The sequence below is a fragment of the Coenobita brevimanus genome, chromosome 24 (genome assembly GCF_032717465.1).
Source record: "Coenobita brevimanus isolate Jiangsu-jjx chromosome 24, ASM3271746v2, whole genome shotgun sequence".
NCBI lineage: Eukaryota > Metazoa > Arthropoda > Malacostraca > Decapoda > Coenobitidae > Coenobita > Coenobita brevimanus.
The window spans coordinates 7,774,658-7,789,137 of NC_136977.1; the positions used below are offsets into that span (position 1 = coordinate 7,774,658).

General features: G+C 41.9%; 1 protein-coding gene across 1 annotated transcript in view; it reads right to left on the reverse strand.

Annotated features, from left to right (window-relative positions):
- Window positions 1-14,480, reverse strand: part of LOC145393546 (uncharacterized) — a 356,676-nt gene that overhangs the window by 177,992 nt on the left and 164,204 nt on the right. The gene's annotated exons all lie outside the window — the stretch shown is intronic.

Consider the following 14,480-nt stretch of genomic DNA (forward strand, 5'->3'; position numbering starts at 1 on the left):
AGGGTGTTTTTCGGTGTGGGTGTGGGTGTTTGGGTGGGTGTGGATGTTTTGGATGTGGGTGGTGAGGATGGGCAAGTCTGGCGTATGGGGGATGGTTGAGGGTGTTTTTTGATGTTGGATGGGTAAGGGTGTTTATGGGTGGGTCTTTTGGGCGCGAGTGGGTCTTTTGGATACAGGTATGGATGTGGGTAGTGAGGTTAGTCAAGTCTTGGGTGTGGGTGAGAAGAATAATAAGTGCCATGTGTTGGTGAAAAGGTAAGGGAAAGGGTGGGTGTGAGTGGTGGTGTTGGGTATTGTAGGTGGTGGTGGTGGTGACTGTGGTGGTAATGGATGTGGACGATGATAGTGGCTGTTTATGACGGAGTGGTGAGCGGTGATGAGTGTAAGTGGTTGTGATTACTTGGAGGGGTGATGAGTGTAAGTGGTTGTGTTTTTTAGAGTGGCGGTGTGTGTGGACGAGAGTGGTGAGGAAGAGGGTGGGATTTGTGGTGTGGGAGGTGGCAAGTGATGATTTTGGTGATAATGAATAGTGACATGAGGGTGTTAGAGGTGATAATGATGGTGAATATGGATTGGGTGATGTGAATGGTGGTGGAGGGTGCTATTGACAGAAGGGGGTGATGGTGATTGGTGGTGACAGTGGTGAATAGAGCCAATTAATAATGATAATAGATTAGTGATGATTGAGCTAGGTGGTGATGGAGAGGAGAATTACTGATGGTGAGGATAGTATCGAGAGCTGAAGATGACGATTTTGGTGATAATGATATTGGTAATAGATAAGAACACTGATTTGTAATTAGCTCTACCACACTATGTATTTCGTGGTAAGGATACTGAGACTGAATTTATCCAACATTTTCGGCGCCATCCCTTTATATTTTACTCTTTCTAACACCGATCGATTACTTTCATCTAAGGAAGGACCTCTCGTACTGAAGAGGTTATAAACAGTCCCCATTAACCCCATCAGTACAATGACATCTTTTCTTTTTATCCTTTTTTCTTTTCTGAATACACCAGACGATTTTGTTACGATTAAGAAACAGCTCACATAATGATGGCGTTGGGGATAAGTGGTAAGTACACTGCCCACGTATTCCCTTCGTGGTTTGGGGGGTACTGAAGGAATCTGGACTGCACCCCCCTCCCTGTGTATTCTGGCGTAAGGATATGGCCACTCCAAGGCAAACATCCTCGTAGCTCCCACGGTACAGGAAAAGCTGGTAGAACTGGAACATATTTATCCACTGATTCATGTTCCGACGTAAGGCCTTTGAGGGCGTGGAAAATGCCGTGATGATGATGATGATAATGATGAAGGATGATGACGATGATGATGATAAAGGATGATAATGATGACGATGATGATGATAAAGGATGATAATGATGACGATGATGATGATGATAAAGGATGATAATGATGAAGGATTATGACGATTATTAATGATGGTAATAAAGAAAGAATGATAATAACTATGATGATGTTGATAAAGGATGATAATGAAGGATGATGACGATTATTAATGATGATAATATTGAGGATGGTGATCAAGAAAGGATGATAATGACACTGATGATGATGATGATAGAGAATGATGATGAAAAGGGATGATAGTGATATAAATAGAATATGATATGAACACAGTTATAATGACACGATAAACGTCACTGGTAATAAGGGTATAGAAAGGGCAAGAATAATGATAGTAAGTGATATTTAAGTACAAGAAAATAAAACATGGAGTTAATTATCGTGGTAAATAGAAATTTGTAAATATTTATCAGTTTTGGTCCAGTAGTGTGTGAAAAATTGAGTTTGAAAAATTGAGTTATAGTAATTAATTATTGCAAAAACTGCCCAGCCTTTTCCAGCTTATAAATTGGTTTGCGTGGGAAGAGATTAGTTTGCGTGCGAAAAGAAGAGTAATAATGATAATGTTAAATAGGAAAATATGTGAGTCCCTGTTTTCTCCTGTCTTTCTCTCCTTGTTAGTATCTTGTCATATTCTCTCTCTCTCTCTCTCTCTCTCTCTCTCTCTCTCTCTCTCTGTTTGCCTGTATATTCTCACTCTTCCTTTACCTCTTCCTCTTCCTTTATCTCTTACAAACCTCCCCTTCTGTCCTCCTCCTCTCCCTCTGTTTGCACTGTCCTTCTAGATTTCCTTCTTCTTCTCTCCCTCTCTTACATCCATCCCACTCCCCTGTATTCTTTCTCCTTATTCTATCATTGTCTATTTCCTTCTCCCTCTTTGCTGTCTCTTATACCCTCTTATTCTTTCTCTTCCTTTTTAACATTCATTTTCCTCATTCCTCTTGTTCTTTCCTCCCTCCAGTTTCTCTCTCTCTCACTCTTTGTCCCTTCCCTTCCTTACTTGTCACTTCATAACAACCCCTTCCCCTTCCCCCTCCCCCCCTTTTTTTTTTATTCCTCCCTCCCTCTCCCTCTCCTTCTCCTTTCTACTCCTCCTTTCCCTTCTCCTCTCATAGTATTTCACTCTTCCCCTCGCCCTCCCCCTTCCCTCCACCCTTCCTCTGCCTCTCATTCTTATCCCCTTTCCATTATTCTCTCTCTCTCTCTCTCTCTCTCTCTCAGCTCACTTACCCCCTCGTCCTCCTCCTCCTTCTCCTCCCTCTTCTTAGGACCCCCGCAGAACTTAAGCATCCTCGAGGGAGACTTGGGCCGCAGGAGACGCATCAGAAGAACACGAGAGAACAATAGAGAACACGAGGACAGAACGCAGAACACCAGAGAACAATAACACGAGGACAGAGAACAATAACGCGAGGACAGAACGTAGAGCACCAGAGAATAATTACACGAGGACTGAACAATAACACGAGGACAGAGAACAACACGAGGACAGAACGCAGAACACTAGAGAACAATATAACTAACAGGAAGAAAGAGGGGGACAAACAGATGCCAGAAAAATAGGGGGGGAAATCGAGTTTGCAAAAGAGAGTACTTCCAGAAAACGAAATAAATTGAAAAAAAACACGTACTATAACAGAAGAGGAGGAAGGAGAAGGATACAGTAAAGGAGAACAGGGAGACCTTATAACACCAGGAACAGATAACAAATGTGAGAACACGGGTGATGAGATTAGAACAAGAGAACAGACCAGAATAAGGGAAAGATAAAAAAATGAAAGAACTAATTAAGAAAGAGGAAGAAACAATGAAACAGAGAAGTAGAAAATAAAGCAGAAAAGGATTACAGGGAAGGACAAGAAAAATGCTCTGAATGACAAAATATAAAAATGCAAAATAAAATAAAAACCTAAAGGGCAGAACACGAGAACGTAAAAAAGGAGAAATCGAATATGAAGAACAAGAAGAGGAAGAAGAACAGGGCTAGAATATCACACGAGACGAGAGTATAAAGAACAGGAGAACTTGATAAGATGAACGAACAGAACGCAACTAAAATAACAGATACAAGAGACTACAAGCTGAAAAAAAGTGAGAAAGTGGCTGTGAACAACAAATAAGATGATTGAACAAGAATAAAGATATATAAAAGGGAGACAGATATGGAAAACAAAGAAAAAAACAAGAGAACCTACTGAGGAAAACAGAAAGGGAGAAACAAGATATAAAAAATTAAAAGAATAATATTTAAAACTAGATTAATATGAATAACGAAACGAGCCCAAATTTTTGAAGGCAGGGAGAAATCGAAAATTAAGTTTGTGAATAGTAATGCCCAAGAAAAAAGAATCATTAAATTTATAGACAGTGAGAACAGACGAAAAGATTACTGAAATATAAGAAAGACGAGAACAAAAATACGGAGGAAAAAAAATAGGTATGAAGAACAGAAACAAGACAAAAAATGGACCTAAATACTGAACAGGGAAAGTAGAGATAAAAAAAAAAAATAAAGAATAAGATTAACTCGAAACTAGAAAAACGCAGAGGGAAAGGCGACGCGAAAAATGGTGAAGAAAAATTGGAGTAACTAGATTTGAAGAACAGAAAAAACACGGAAAAATAACACTTGGCTAAAATAACACAAAGAACAGGAACGAAGGGGGTGAGGATGCCTGGAGTTCAATATAACATCAAAGGAACAGAGAGAGAGAGAGAAAGAGAGAGAGAGAGAGGTGGAAGTGTGTGGCTCTTGTTGTCCACTTATTGATTTTTGTGTTTTTTGTTTTTTGTTCACGTTTTTGTTCTTCTAATCTCACTTGTCTGTTATTTATTACTTTTCCATTCTTGATTATGTTATTTGTTTTATGTAGGGCTCACTTGCTTATGGTTCTTTGTTCTGTTCTTTGTTCTCTCTACCTTTTATTTGTTCTCCCGTTAGCTAACTTTCTCTTATTTTCCTATTCTGTTCTCTCTAGTTCTCAGTTGTTCTCTTTCTCTTGTTTGTTCTCCTTTACTCCTATTTCTCACTCATCCCTTTGTCATTATTCCTTTGTTCATCGTTCACTTGATTTGTTCTTTCCCTCTATGTATTATCGTGGTATTTGTTTTCAGTTCTTAATTTGTTCACTGTTCTCTCCACTGTTCTTTCGTTCACCAGTTTTGTTATTGTTTTATACTTTCACTTATTTTCCTTTTTTACTCTATTAACTTTTTTATCTTTATTTTTATTTTTCTCTTGCTTTTTCCTTCTCTTTAACCCTTTCCTTCTTCTAATTTTTTTTCCTCTTTTCCTCTTGCTTTTACTCCTCTTTCCTTTTTTTTTTATTTAATTGTTCTCCATCTCCTCTTCTTGTTATATAATGTTCTTGTGTTCATCTAAACGTTCTCTGTTTTGGCAAAGAAAGAATTATGAAGCTTAAGTACAGAATTATTTAGAGTTATTCATTTTATATTTGTGTCTTCCTGTTCACATTCATCTCTCTCTCTCTCTCTCTCTCTCTCTCTCTCTCTCTCTCGGCTATTTATATCCATTCGTCTGTCTGCCTACCTGTCTGTCTGCCTATTTGTCCGTGTCTGTCTGTCACTCCATAAATAGACCGAGATAAGCATGAAAGGGAAAATGTCAGACGTGGAGAGAGAGAGAGAGAGAGAGAGAGAGAGAGAGAGAGAGAGAGAGAGGGTTTCAATACTTTTAAGTGTAGTGCGGGAGTGAGGAGGGAAAGAGAGTGGTATCGAGGGACATAAGGCGAGTGGAGAGAGAGAGAGAGAGAGAGAGAGAGAGAGAGAGAGAGAGAGAGAACAAACTGAGATGTGAGTAAAGCTGAGTAGGACATAGCAGCAGTAAATGGAAGGAAAGACAGAAAAATAAAATGAAATGGAGAAAGACTAAAAATTTACAGAGTTTTAGGGAAATAACATCACTTCTCGTACTAGTGTGTTTAATGAAGGCAATTGCGAACCCTTCTTGCCCGAAAGCCTCCCTTATAGCTAAAACAAAAAACAAAAATCTATGCAACAAAAGCAGAATTTTTAAAAAGTCAAATGAGTGAAAAAGAAAAAAAAAAAGCAATAGAAAATACCTAAAGTCAGTGACGAAAAAATCTGCCCCCCCAAAAAAAATTGGTGTTAAAGATGGCAGAAAATAAGAACCATTCCAAAGACATCTGTATTTTCTCTCTATTTCCTGGCTTTCCCACACGACATCTGTGCACAGTTTAAATGAGCTGTATAAATATAAATATACAACCTCATTATGTTATCATTGTTGTGTATCTCTGTGTCTCTCTTTACTGTCTCGTCTTCACCCGCACCCCATCTGTCTGCAGTTTAGAATGGCATTGTGAACAGAAGTCTTTTATGATCTTCACATATCTATCAACAGAATCTATATCAATATCTCTTTCGGCTCACTGTCATCCTGTCGTGCTGTCCAGTCAAAAATAGCAGTATATACAGGTAGATAAGATGCACATGTGTTTTATTTCTATTTCTCTATCTGTGTATTTGTTTGCTTTTTTTTTTTTTTTTTTTTAAACTCTGGACAGAGGCTTCAAAGCCTGCTCCCAATGCCCAGTAGTCCTCCTACATATCATACACCTCTACATGTCACCACTTCGGCGCTAACAATCACCTTCCATATTGAATACATGCTAGGGCTGTCTCATACAGGACTGGTGTATTGGTATTAGCGGGGGTATTTGTAAGACATGTCGGCGGGTCTCCTGGTAGGTTGGTAAAGTCTGCTTTACATGAAATTCAAATCCTTAAACTGTTCCCTGTCCCAGCGGGGATTTGAACCTGGGTCCGGTAGGACCGCAGGCCACCTCTCTACCGATTGAGACACCGCCTCCCCCCAAATACCTTTCTTCTACCTCACTTTTATCTCCTACCTGTGTAATAGCATTGTAAACAGAAAAGTACCTGTATTTTGTTCATCTTTCTATCATTCTATGGCTGTCTGTCTACCTATTTATCTATCTGCCTATCTGTCTGTCTGTCTACGAGTATACTCTGCATTTTTGCCTCATCCCACCACATTTTCATTTTCAGACAGCAGGATACAGACATAGAAATAATTAACACTCTCTCTCTCTCTCTCTCTCTCTCTCTCTCTCTCTCTCTCTCTCCACATCTGTCCACCACTTGCCTGCCACTTAATATAACATCTATATTTTTTTATCTCTGCTTTCGCGGACATCATCACTTGTCACTTTGAATAAAGCTTCTCTCTCTCTCTCTCTCTCTCACACACACACACACACACACACACACACACACACACACACACACACACACACACACACACACACACACACACACACACACACACACACACACACACACACACACACACACACACACACACAAAATTCAGCACCACATTACCGATTCCACACAACCATCAGCAACCATAACCATCAGAACCACCAAAGACCACACAACCACTACTTTCGCCCGTCTACCAAAACCATCACACCTACCACAACCAAACCCACCACAGCTAAAACTAGTACAACCACCATAACCATCAGGGCGACTTTAACTACCAACAACCACCATAACTACCACACCATTGCAACCATCATAACTACCACAACATCGCAGCCACCATTACTACCAAACCATCCCAACCACCATACCTACCACACCGCCGCAACCACCATAACTACCACATCATCGTAACCACCATCCCTACCATACCATCGCAACCACCAAAAAGCAACCACATCAGTCACGACGAAAACCACCACAACCACAGACATCACAGCTACCATAACTACCACAACTAGGTTACCACAATCATCAGAATCAACACAACTACCGCACCAACCACTCCCATGTAAACTACCACAACCACCAATATAGCTAGTTGCATAATAATTAGGTTCAAGTCTCCACATTTAGGCCAACACAGCTACCACATCACGACCACCTTAACTACCACAACTACCACTATTACCGCACCTACCACAACTACCACTATCACCGCACCTACCACAACTACCACTATCACCGCACCTACCACAACTACCACATTACGACACTTACCACAATTACTGCTATCATCGCACCTACCACAACTACCATTATCACCACGCCATCGCACTCTGAACTTGTATCTGTTATTAGTGTTGCTTATTGTCATACTACCATAGCTTCTGATACTGTAGCATCACCATATTACCTACCAGCACTACCATAGCACCACACTACCACACCATCACATTCACCACACTCATCACACCACGTCACCACCACACTCTCTTACTGGCATCATCTTGCATCACTATACTAGGTTCCCCACACCACAGTATATTCGCCTTTTCATTCGCATTTGCATATATTCGTATATTTTTTCTGTATTCGCATTCACATTTGCATTTGCATGTTGTCATGAAAGTATTATGCGAATATTAATAAGATAACTTTATAAAGTTTATAGAAAATCAAATAAAGAGTTAAAAGCATGAGTTGAACGAGTGTACTAGGTTAGTGTTGGCAACCAAGCAGCCGTGCCAAGCAAACTAGGACTGTTTGCTGCATCATGCAGTCGCCAGATTCCCAGAAAAGTCTGGATTTCTCCAGATTTTTTGCCTAGTGACAGATTTTCAGAATTTCTCATTGAAAAGTGGGTAATCTCAAGATTTTTTAAACTCAAAAACAGAAAAAGTACCCTAAATTTCAAGAATTTCTGAGAGAGGGAGAGGGATGGAGGGGGAGAACGCCTGTCTGACGTGATCTGTTTTGGGTCCGTTCGAAGTTCGTCCAGGACGCGTCTGATATCCCCGGGGGATGCATGAAAGAGTTGGGTCCTCGTCCCGCATCCTGGTAATATTGAAAATGGATAGAAATTTGGTCATTCTATTTTCTGTGGCTGAAACTCTTACAGTGAAAGTAATTCGTACAAAAAAATATGAATAACTCATGTTTCTGTGTCATCAAACAGAAAATTCGCATTCGCATTCGCATTCGTATTTGCGAATATTGAAAATACATATTTGCAGTTGCATTCAAAACATACATTCGGACCATCACTACACTACACTACCGTCTTACTACCACACTACCACACCATCTGTTTTACTGCCCCGCTACCACACCATCTGTCTTATTACCAGGCTAACACACTTATCAAAATCCACCCCACCACCGCACCACAGTACGGAACCATCACAGCGCCACAGTTATATAGAACCTCGCTAGGACCTCCACATTACCACGCTTACACAAAACGCTCTACCACACCACCACACACAAAAACACTTAACCACACCACCACACTTACATAAATACTTTTCACACCATTAAGTCACCACACTTGCAAAATACCACAAATGAACTGTACACCACCACACTTCTACACCAGCACTCCACCACACTTAGGCCTACCCTGAGCCACATTATCATACCATCTCTTTGCCACATTACCATAGTGTCACACAGATACACCACAGCTACACCACACTTCCCCACTGCCATGTTACCCTTTCACATACCACATATCACCACCACACTGCCAGAATTCACCACACTGCCACATATAATAGTCGACTACCACACCGCCATGTGAAGGACCCTACCACACTCCTGCACAACCACACCACACCACACCACACCAAAATAGATGGCTACCTAACTACCATTCCACATTACCACACGTCATCCCACCACACCAAAAAGGACCTTGTTGAGCACCACACGGCACCAAAATACGCCTTCCACACCACCACATTTCACCCGATTCACCACACGTCACCACACCACTCCAAAATCGTAGACTACCACACCACCACAGTTCACACCATTGTAGCTGAACAAATCACTTTTCACCACACGCCACCACAAGTCAACACCACAACACCTCAGTTCACCCCAAATTATCACTACCACAGTTCACCACAAGTCATCACCATCACCACAGTTCACCACGTCATCACCACCAAGTCACCGCCAGTACCACCGTTCGCCACAACTCCGTAGGCCCGAGCACCACCACACTAGTCCAGCAAAGCCACACAGGCACTCCTAAACCCCGTGTGGCACTCACCCCCCACCCCCAGTGCCACGCCTCCCTGACCCTCACCTCTACCCCTCTCCCCCCATTCCTCCTTCATTCCTGGCACTCCCGCCGCCCTCCCCTCCTCTCCCTCACCAGTGTCGCGCCCGCTTCCTCCTAACCCCTTACCTCTCCTCCGTCCCCCTTACCCCTCCCCTTACCCTTCCCTCATCCCCTTACCCCTTCCAGCCGCTTAATTATTCCTCCCCATTCCTTTTATTCCGGCCCTTTGCATTCCCCATTTCCCAGTGCCATACCCTGTCCCCAACCCCTCCCCTTCACCTCCCCCCCCTTTCACTCACTCCCCTGTTCCTTCATTCCTGTCCGACTCATCCCCCTCCCCCTTCCTCCCCACCAGTGCCTCATCCCCTTCCCCTCACCCCTTCATCCCCTTACTCACCCACCATTCCTACATTCATGCCCCTCCTCCCTCTCACCCCTCACCCCCACCGGTGCCCCGCCTCCCTCCTCCCCCTTACCTCTCCCCTCATTCCTCCCTCATTCCATCATTCCACCAATTCTCACTCCCTCACCCACCAGTGCCTTACCCTCTCCTCCCCTCACCCCCTTCATCTCCCTTTATTTTCTCCTCATTTCTGACCCTTCCCCCACTTCAGCAACGTTCCCATCGCCCCATCACCCCTTACCCCTTCAGTCCTCCTCTTACCTTCCTTATCCTGGCGCCCCCTTCACTTATTCTCCTTCTCACCCCTCACACTCATTCCTCCCCCATTCCTTCATCCTTCCCCTCTCACCCTCCTTACCCCTACCCCTCTCCTGACCCTTGCTCCCCTCCCCCTTCCCCTTACTATGTCGCTCCTTCCCCTCATCCGCGTTCCATTCTTCGCTCCTCCCAGTTTCCATCATTTAATCTCATTTCCTCCTGCCTTTCCCTCGTCCTTTCCTCCTTCCCTTCATTCACTGCCTCCCATATCAGTACCTAATCTTCCCTTCATCCCTGCCTCTTTTCTACTTCTTTTTCTTCTCTTTATCTTTTCTGCTTTCCTCTTCTCCCTATTCCTTTATTTTCTTACTCTTTTCTCTCCTATTCTTCCTCAGATTTTCAAATTAATAGAATAGCAAAAGGGAAATTGTCTGTGATAATATTAACAAGAACACCCAGAGAACGCATACCTCCGCCAAGGCAGCACTGTCCCCCTTTCCTGTTTTTCATGACCTTGACCTTTTACCTTTTCGCCCAAAATTTAGTCACTTGTTCATTTGATGGTCGTCAGTCATTATTCTGTTTTATATGCACATCCATCTGATAGTGTTTTTTTTTTTTTTTTTGGTCACAAAGCCAAAATACCTTCTTAATGTAGGCAGTGAGAAATGTAGAAATTATTATTATTATTATTATTATTATTATTAAAAACACGTTAAATTAGGCCCATATTATTCATCTCTGGGAAGGCTAGGCAACTGTAATAAAGAATATTAGACCTTTTGAATCCTAGAACATATATTTTTAGTTATAATTCCTACTTTCAGAGGATTTCGGGGAGAGAGAGAGAGAGAGAGAAAATCAGTAAGAAAAGTCACCTATAAACTGATTGAAAAGGACCGTAGAGAGCAAGACTAAAATAAACATCGTCGGATGGCTAAGGCTAAGGGTAGAAGATCGACCTACACACGTGGTGGCATTTAAATGGTCGGAAAAACACCTGTAATAACCTTTGGGAAAATTCGGATCCTTGAGAATAAGACAAGACGACAGCCCCGACTTAAGTATTCTGCCACTTAACCATTTCTTCCTTAGTTACTCTTAGTTAGTACCGACATCCTTCATTACCTGGAAAGCACCTGAATATTATATATATATATATATATATATATATATATATATATATATATATATATATATATATATATATATATATATATATATATATATATAATGCTAACTTATGTGTTCTCTCTCTCTCTCTCTCTCTCCCGGTGTGTGTGTGTGTGTGTGTGTGTGTCTAAGACCTATGATTTGGGCTTGAATAAAACACTGTACTTTTCATCAGCTAAGCCGTTTTTTATGGACTCCGAGAAGTGTAACTGATGAATGTATGTACTGTATGTATGTCGTATGTATGTAGTAGTTGTTGTTGTTACAGTTGTAATAATAATAATCATTATCATTTTTGCTATTATTATTATTATTATTATTATTAAGAAGTTATCGGACAATACGGTAATAATAATTGTGGTTCTGCTAATTATATAAATAGTAGATGCAGCAGTAGAAATAACAGAAAACAGTAATAGAAACGTCATCATCATCATCATCATCATCATCATCAAAGTTTGTGCAGAAAATGGCTAACTGCTAGAAAACATAGCCAATACTAACTCCCCTGACCCTCAATTACACGCGTTCTTTAAAAATGCTCTTTAAATTGCGAGAGGCGGAATGTCAGTGTGTTGTTCATTGCCACTGTAAAGGTGAGAGAGAGAGAGAGAGAGAGAGAGAGAGAGAGAGAGAGAATCTGGAAGGAGGGAATGGAAATGTGATGAATGTACATAGGAGTCATTGTGTGTGTGTGTGTGTGTGTGTGTGAGAGAGAGAGAGAGAGAGAGGGAATAAGGGAGTGGAAATGAAATGAGCGTGGGCTGGGGAGGAAGTAGAGCGAGTGAGAGGAGAGAATGGAGATAATGAATGTGGGTGGAGAGAGAGAGGAGGAGGAAGTATGGGAAGAAAAAAGAATATGAAGGAGAGAGGAAGAAAGAAAAAGGAACAGGAGGGAGAGAGGGAAAAAAAATGAGAGAGGAGAGAGAATGATGGCCTGAGAAGAAAGGAACGTGAGAGAAAAAAAATAATGTGAAATGGGAGAAATATTGAGAGAGAGAGAGAGAGAGAGAGAGAGAGAGAGTAAATTATGGAAAAGGAAAACACAACAGAAGGGGGAAAAAAACGGAAGAGAGGAAATGAAGGAAAAATGAAAGAAAGCCTAAGTAGGAAGAGAAGTGTTACAAACGAGAGAGATCGAAGGAAGTGGAGGGGAAAGTGGCGGACATTAAGAAAAAGAAATAAAGCCAAGGACGACGACAATGAGGAATAGAGAGAGAGAGAGAGAGAGAGAGAGAGAGAGAGAGAGAGAGGAGGTGTATTGACAAAATGAAACAGGGTGTGACGAAGAAAAAGGAGGAGTGAAGGAATAGGAGTATAACAAACGAAACGAGTGAAAAAGACATAGAAAAAGAGGGAGGAGGACACAGAAGAAAACAGAGAAAAAGAAGCAACGTAAAGAGAACGGGGTACCCAAACAAAACCCCCTAAAAGAAAGAAAACGAAAAAATTACGAGGGGTTACTAAATTATCTTACACAAGCTCCCACCATCCGCCTCCCCACCCCAACACCCCAATAACGAAAGCCTCCGAAATAATAGATGACGTTATAGGGTGTGTTGGGGGGAGTATTAGCCAATCAGAGAGCAGGCGGAAGGTCACGTGACAAGGGAGGTGGGTGGGTGGGGGTAGTGGGTGAGAGAAAGGGGGGAAGGGGAAAGGGGGAGGGGATGAGGTTAGGTTAGGTTACAGGGAGAAAGAGAGAGTGGATGTGTTATGTTTGTATATGTGTTCATGTGTGTGTGCGTTTTAATTTTGTGCATATGTCGGCTTGAAAGAGAGAGAGAGGATATATGTGTGTGTGTGTGTGTGTGTGTGTGTGTGTGTGTGTGTGTAGAAAATCAATAGATAGTAGTAGGAAAAGGATGTGAAATGAGCAGATATGGAAATGGAGGTAAATGTGGGAAAATGCAGAGGAAAAGAGAAAGAAAATGGGAAGTCGGGTAAAATGATGATAATAATAAAAAAAGAATATGTAAAATAGGAAGAAATTAAAGCCGTTTGAAATGTATGATTGGAAGGGATAGGAAAAAGGAAAGCAAAATGAGGATCTGAAATAAAGTGGGAAAATATTATAAAGAAAATGAGATGCTGAACGATTTTTGGAAGATGTTAATATAATTGATGCAATAAACAATATTAGGAAATGTAAAAAAAAAAAAAAGTGGGTAGTAAATTAAATAGGCGATGCAAAAAGAAAAGGAAAATAAAAAAAGAAAATTTTGTTGGAAAATGCAAGAAAATAGATGTTTAAAAGGTGGGAAAGTGCTAAATAAAAAATGAGAGAGAGAGAGAGAGAGAGAGAGATTAACCCTGTTTGAGAGGGTCAGGGCGAGGGTGGTAATTGTTTTAAAGGTCAAATTCAAGCCTATTGTCTTGGTTATGCTGGCAGTTGTGGTAGGCGTGGTGCTTGTGGTTGTTGTGGTGATTGTGGTGGATGAGAGGTGGTTGTGGAGGCTGCAGTGGTGGTAGTTGTGGTAGCACTGGTTGTGAGAAGTGGTGGCAGTGGTGGTGGTGGTGATGGTAGATGGATGTGATGTTGATTAGGTTAGTTATGAAGGTAGATGGTGGTTCTCATGGTACTGGTGGTAGTTGTGGTGGGTTGTGGCGAAAGTAGTTGTGATTGTGGTACCGGGTTGCTGCGGTTGTAGTTGTGATTGGATGCTGGTAGTTGTGGTGGGCAAGGGAGTAGGTGGCAGGGATGGTGGTGGTGGGTGTTGGTAAGTGTGGTGGGGGTGATGAGTAATGTTGGTTGGGATGGTGCTGGTAGGTGTTGGAAATTGTGGTGGAAGAGGTATGTTGGTAGGAATGGTGGTGGTGGGAGTGGAGGAGATGGCATTGTTGTGGTTTCTTTGTTGATTGTGGTAGTTGTGGTTGCTGTGGTGGAGATGATAGTTATTAAATGTGGTTTTTGTGGCTCATGGTTTGTATTGTCTTGTAACTCTCACTCCCATACTCCTCACCCCTTACCTTTTACTCCCTCACCCCTCAAACCCTCACCCCTTATGCCCTCACCCTTCACACTCTCATCCCTCATACCCTCACCCCTCATACCTTCATCCCTCATACCCTCACCCCTCATTCCCTCACCCCACATACCCTCATCGCTGACACCCACACCTATCATACCTTCACCCCTCATACCATCATCCTTCATACCCTAACCCCTCATACCCTACCCTTATATCTTCACCCTTACCCCTCATACC